Below are 7187 nucleotides of genomic sequence, written 5' to 3' on the forward strand. Positions count from 1 at the left end.
AACAAATAGAAACAGTAATGCATATGATTGATAGATAGTAATAGAAATGTATCAGTAATGTTATTTAATCAGAATGTTATTTAAATGTACCTATTTAAAAATAGAGATTATTAGAGTGGATCTAAAAACATGACCAAACAAACAATATGTTATCTACAAGAAACCCATTTTAAATATAAAGACATATAGATTAAATGTAAATGGATGGAGGGACTTCCCAGTGGTCCAGCGGTTAAGACTTTGCCTTCCAATGCAGGGGGTGCAGGTTTGATCCCTGGTCATGGAGCTAAGATCCCATATGCCTTGGGGCCAAAAAAACAAAACATAAAAACAATATTGTAACAAATTCAATAAAGATTTTAAAAATGGTCCTGATCCACACTGAAAAATCTTTTAAAAAAATAAATAAATGGATAGGGAGAAATACACCACACTAATGCTAATCGAAAGAAAGCAAGAGCAGCTATATAATTTTCAAGAAGAGCAGATTTCAAAGCAAGGAACATTATCAGTAATAAGGGCACTAGATAATGACAAAGGGAAGATACAACAACTTTATGAAGATATAAAAGAAGATATAACAAATTTAATGTGTATGTGCCTCAAAACAGCATCAAACTATGTGAAGCAAAAACTAATAGAAATACATAAATTCACTGTCAGACTTGGAGATTTCAACAACCCTGATCAGAAGTGGACAGATCCAAGCCAAAAATCAGGATATAGTTGGACTAAAACAACGTCATCAATCAACTGGATAAAATGGACATCTATAGACAGACTGCTTTATCCAACAACAGAATACAAATTCTTCTCAAGCTCACATTAAACATTCACCAAGATAGACCACATCTGGGACATAAAACACACCTTTAAAAGAATAGAAATTATGCAATATCTGCTCTCAGACCACAGTACAATTAAACTAGAAATAAGTAACAAGAAGCTAACTGGAAAATTCTAAAATACATGGAGATTAAGCAATACTTCTAAAAAACACAGGGGTCAATCAAAGAAGAAATCTCCTCAAAGAGAAATTTTTAAAATATTTTGAACTAAATGAAAACACAACTTACCAAAATTTGTGGGATGCAGCAAAAGCAGTGTTTAGAAGGAAATTTATAACATTAAATGTATATATTAGAAAAGATACAAAATTAATAATTAAATATCCACTTTAGGAAACCAGAAAGAGAAGGGCAAATTATATCCAAAGTCAGCAGAAGAAAAGACATAGTAAGAACTACAGCAGAAATTAAATTGAAAACAGGATATCAATAGAGAAAATGAGTGAAACCAAAATCTGGTTCTTTGAAGCAATAAAATTGATAAATCTCTAGCCAGGCTGAGGAAAAAAGGAAGGGAAACAAATACTAATATCAGAACTGAAAGAGGAGACATCACTACAGATCCCAAAGACATTAAAAGGATAATAAAGGAGGATTCTGAACAACTCTGTGGCCACAAATGTGATTACCTAGAATAAACAGACCAATTCCTTTAAATACACAATTGTCAGGGAACCTACAAGATGGCAGAGGAGTAAGACATGGAGATCACCTTCCTCCCCACAGATACATCAAAAATACATCTACATGTGAAACAGCTCCTACAGAACACCTACTGAATGCTGGCAGAAGACCTCAGACTTCCCAAAAGGCAAGAAAATCCCCACGTACCTGGCCATGTGGCTGACAGGGTCTTAGTGCTCCAGACTGGTGTCAGGCCTGAGCCTCTGAGGTGGGAAAGCTGAGTTCAGGACATTGGACCACCAGAGACCTCCCAGCCCCACGTAATATCAATCGTTGAGAGCTCTCCCAGAGATCTCCATCTCAGCAGTAAGACCCAGCTCCACCCAATGGCCAGCGAGCTCCAGTGCTGGATACCCCATGCCAAACAATTAGAAAGACAGGAACACAACCCCACCCATTATCAGAGAGGCTGCCTAAAATCATACTAAGTTCACAGACCTGCCCTGCCCACCAGAAAGACAAGATCCAGCCCCACCCACCAGAACACAGGTACCAGTCCCCTCCACCAGGAAGCCTACACAAGCCACTGAACCAACCACATCCACTGGGGGCAGACAGCAAAAACAAGGGAACTATGAACCAGCAGCCTGTGAAAAGGAGACCCCAAACAGTAAGTTAAACAAAATGAGAAGAAAGAAATATGCAGCAGATGAAGGAGCAAGGTAAAATCACACCAGACCAAACAAATGAAGAAGAAATAGGCAGTCTACCTGAAAAAGAATTCAGAGTAATGATAGTAAATATGATCCAAAATCTTGGAAATAGAGTGGAGAAAATACAAGAAACGTTTAACAAGGACCTAGAAGAACTAAAGAGCAAAAAAAAAGCCAATGGTGAACAACACAATAAATGAAATTTAAAATTCTCTAGAAGGAATCAATAGAAGAACGGATAAGTGACCTGGAAGATAAAATAGTGGAAATGACTACCACAGAACTGAATAAAGAAAAAAGAATGAAAAGAATTGAAGACAGTCTCAGAGACCTCTGGGACATTATTAAACACACCAACATTCAAATTATGGGGGTCCCAGAAGAAGAAAAAAAGTGTCTGAGAAAATATTTGAAGAGATTATAATTGAAAACTTCCCTAATATGGAAAGAAAATAGTCAATCAAGTCCAGGAAGCACAGAGAGTCCCATACAGGATGAACCCAAAGAGAAACACACCAAGACACATATTCATCAAGCTATCAAAAATTAAATACAAAGAAAAACTATTAAAAGCAGCAGGAAAAAGCAACAAATAACATACAAGGGAATCCCCATAAGGTTAACAGCCAATCTTCCAGCAAACACTCTGCAAGCCAGAAGGGAGCAGCAGTACATATTTAAAGAGATGAAAGGAAAACACTTGCAACCAATATTATTCTACCCAGCAAGGATCTAATTCAGATTCAATGGAGAAATTAAAACCTTTACAGACAAGCAAAAGTTACAAGAATTCAGCACCACCAAACCAGCTTTACAACAAATGCTAAAGGAACTTCTCTAGGCAGGAAGCACAAGAGAAGGAAAAGACCTACAATAACAAACACAAAACAATTAAGAAAGTGGCAATAGGAACATACATACTGATAATTACCTTAAATGTAAATGGATTAAATGTTCCAACCAAAAGACATAGACTGGCTGAATGGATACAGAAACGAGACCTGTATATATGCTGTCTACAAGAGACCCACTTCAGACCTAGGGACACATACGGACTGAAAATGAGGGGATAGAAAAATATATTCCATGCAAATGGAAATCAAAAGAAAGCTGGAGTAGCAATTCTCATATTAGAAATAATAGACTTTAAAATAAAGACTATTACAAGAGACAAAGAAGGATACTACATAATGATCAAAATATAACAACTGTAAATATTTATGCACCCAACATAGGAGCACCTCAATACATAAGACAAATGCTAACAGCCATTAAAGGGGAAATCGACAGTAACACAGTTAGAGTAAGGGACTTTAACACCCCACTTTCACCAATGGACAGATCATCCAAAATGAAAATAAATAAGGAAACACAAGCTTTAAATGACACATTAGACAAGATGGACTTAATGGATATTTATAGGACATTTCCATCCAAAAACAACAGAATACACTTTCTTCTCAAGTGCTCATGGAACATTCTCCAAAATAGATAATATCTCGTGTCACAAATCAAGCCTCAGTAAATTTAAGAAAATTGAAATCGTATCAAGTATCTTTTCAGACCAAAACGCTATGAGACTAGATATCCATTACAGGAAAAAAAAACTGTAAAATATACAAACACATGGAGGCTAAACAGTACACTACTAAATAACCAAGAGATCACACTAAAGAAACCAAAGAGGAAATAAAAAAATACCTAGAAAAAGATGACAAAACACAATGACCCAAATTCGATGGAATGCAGCAAAAGCAGTTCTAAGAGGGAAGTTTATAGCAATACAATCCTACCTCAGTAAACAAGAAAAATCTCAAGTAAGCAACCTAAATTTACAGCTAAAGCAATTAGAGAAAGAAGAACAACAAAAAGTTAGCAGAAGGAGGGCTTCCCTGGCAGCGCAGTGGTTGAGAGTACGCCTGCCGATGCAGGGAACACGGGTTCGTGCCCCGGTCTGGGAAGCTCCCACATGCCACTGAGCCTGTGCGTCCGGAGCCTGTGCTCCGCAACGGGAGAGGCCACAGCGGTGAGAGGCCTGTGTACCGCAGAAAAAAAAAAAAAAAAACAGAAGGAAAGAAATAAAGATCAGATCAGAAATAAATGAAAAAGAAATGAAGAAAACGATAGCAAAGATCAAAAAACTAAAACCTGATTCTTTGAGAAGATAAACAAAATTGATAAACAATTAGCCAAACTCATCAGGAAAAAAAGGTAGAACACTCAAATCAACAGAATTAGAAATGTAAAAGGAGAAATAACTGACACTGCAGAAATACAAAGGACCATGAGAGATTACTACAAGCAACTATATGCCAGTAAAATGGACAACCTGGAAGAAACAAATTCTTAGAAAAGCACAATCTTCCGAGACTGAACCAGGAAGAAATAGAAAATATGAACAGACCAATCACAAGCACTGAATTTGAAACTGTGATTAAAAATCTTCCAACAAACAAAAGCCCAGGACCAGATGGATTCACAGGCGAATTCTACCAAACATTTAGAGAAGAGCTAACATCTATCATTCCCAAACTCTTCCAAAATGTAGCAGAGGAACACTCCCAAACTTGTTCTACGAGGCCACCATCAGCCTGATACCAAAACCAGACAAAGATGTCACAAAAAAAGAAAACTAAAGGCCAATATCACTGATGAACATAGATGCAAAAATACTCAACAAAATACTACCAAACAGAATCCAACAGCAAATTAACAGGATCATACACCATGATCAAGTGGGATTTATCCCAGGGATGCAAGGATTGTTCAATATACACAAATCAATCAACATGATACTCCATATTAACAAATTGAAAGATAAAAACTATATGATAATTTCAATCAATGCAGAAAAAGCTTTCGACAAAATTCAATACCCATTTATGATAAAAACTCTCCAGAAAGTAGGCACAGAAGGAACCTACCTCAACATAATAAAGGCCATATATGACAAACCCACAGCCAACATCGTTCTCAGTGGTGAAAAAAATGAAATCATTTCCACTAAGATCAGGAACAGGACAAGTTTGCCCACTCTCACCACTATTATTCAACATAGTTTTGGATGTTTTAGCCACAGCAATCAGAGACAAAAAAGAAATGAAAGGAATCCAAATTGGAAAAGAAGTAAAACTGTCACTGTTTGCAGATGACATGATACTATACATAGAGAATCCTAAAGATGCTACCAGAAAACTACTAGAGCTAATCAATGAATTTGGTAAAGTAGCAGGATACAAAATTAATGCACAGAAATCTCTTGCATTCCTATACACTAACAACGAAAAATCTGAAAGAGAATTAAGGAAACAATGTCATTCACCATTGCAACAAAAAGGATAAAATACCTAGCAATAAACCTTCCTAAGGAGTCAAAAGACCTGTATGCAGAAAACTATAAGACACTGATGAAAGAAATTAAAGATGATAGAAACAGATGGAGAGATATACCATGTTCTTGGATTGGAAGAATCAACATTGTGAAAATGACTCTACTACCCAAAGCAATCTACAGATTCAATGCAATCCCTATCAAACTACCAATGGCATTTTTCACAGAACTAGAACAAAAACTTGCACAATTTGTATGGAAACACAAAAGACCCCGAATAGCCAAGGCAATCTTGAGAAACAAAAACGGAGCTGGAGGAATTACGCAACCTGACTTCAGACTCTACTACAAAGCTACAGTAATCAAGACAGTATGGTCCTGGCACAAAAACAAAAATAGAGATCAATGGAACAGGATAGAAAGCACAGAGATAAACCCACACACATATGGTCACCTTATCGTTGATAAAGGAGACAAGAATATACAATGGAGAAAAAACAGCCTTTTCAATAAGTGGTGCTGGGGACACTAGACAGCTACATGTAAAAGTACGAAATTAGAACACTCCCTAACACCATACACAAAAATAAATTCAAAATGGATTAAAGACCTAAATGTAAGGCCAGACACTATAAAACTCTTAGAGGAAAGCATAGGCAGAACACTCTACAACATAAATCACAGCAAGATCCTTTTTGACCCACCTCCTAGAGAAATGGAAATAAAAATAAACAAATGGGACCTAATGACACTTAAAAGCTTTTGCACAGCAAAGGAAACTATAAATAAGATGAAAAGACAACCCTCAGAATGGGAGAAAATATTTGTAAATGAAGCAACTGACAAAGGATTTGTCACCAAAATATACAAGCAGCTCATGCGGCTCAATATCAAAAAAACCAAACAACCCAATCCGAAAATGGGCAGAAGACCTAAATAGACGTTTCTCCAAAGAAGATATACAGATTGCCAACAAACACATGAAAGGGTGCTCAACACCACTAATCATTAGAGAAATGCAATTCAAAACTACAGTGAAGTATCAATCACCTCACACTGGTCAGAATGGCCATCATCAAAACATCTACAAACAATAAATGCTGGAGAGGTTATGGAGAAAAGGGAACCGTCTTTCACTGTTAGTGGAAATGTAAATTGATACAGCCACTATGGAGAACAGTATGGAGGTTAAAAACTAAAAATAGAACTACCATATGACCCAGCAATCCCACTACTGGGCATATACCCTGTTAAAACCATAATTCAAAAAGAGACAATGTTCATTGCAGCTCTATTTACAATAGCCATGACATGGAAGCAACCTAAACGTCCACTGACAGGTGAATGGATATAGAAGATGTGACACGTATATACAATGGAATATTACTCAGCCAGAGAAAGAAACCAAATTGAGTTATTTGTAATGAGGTGGATAGACCTAGTGTCTGTCATACAGAGTGAAGTAAGTCAGAAAGAGGAAAACAAATACTGTATGCTAACACATATATATGGAATCTTCAAAAAACAAATTGTTCTGATGAACCTAGGGGCAGGACGGGAATAAAGACGCAGACATAGAGAACGGATTTGAGGTCACGGGTGAGGGGGGGAAGCTGGGATGAAGTGAGAGTGTAGCATTGACATATATACACTACCAAATGTAAAATAGAT

The sequence above is a fragment of the Phocoena phocoena genome, chromosome 4 (genome assembly GCF_963924675.1).
Source record: "Phocoena phocoena chromosome 4, mPhoPho1.1, whole genome shotgun sequence".
NCBI classification, from domain to species: domain Eukaryota; kingdom Metazoa; phylum Chordata; class Mammalia; order Artiodactyla; family Phocoenidae; genus Phocoena; species Phocoena phocoena.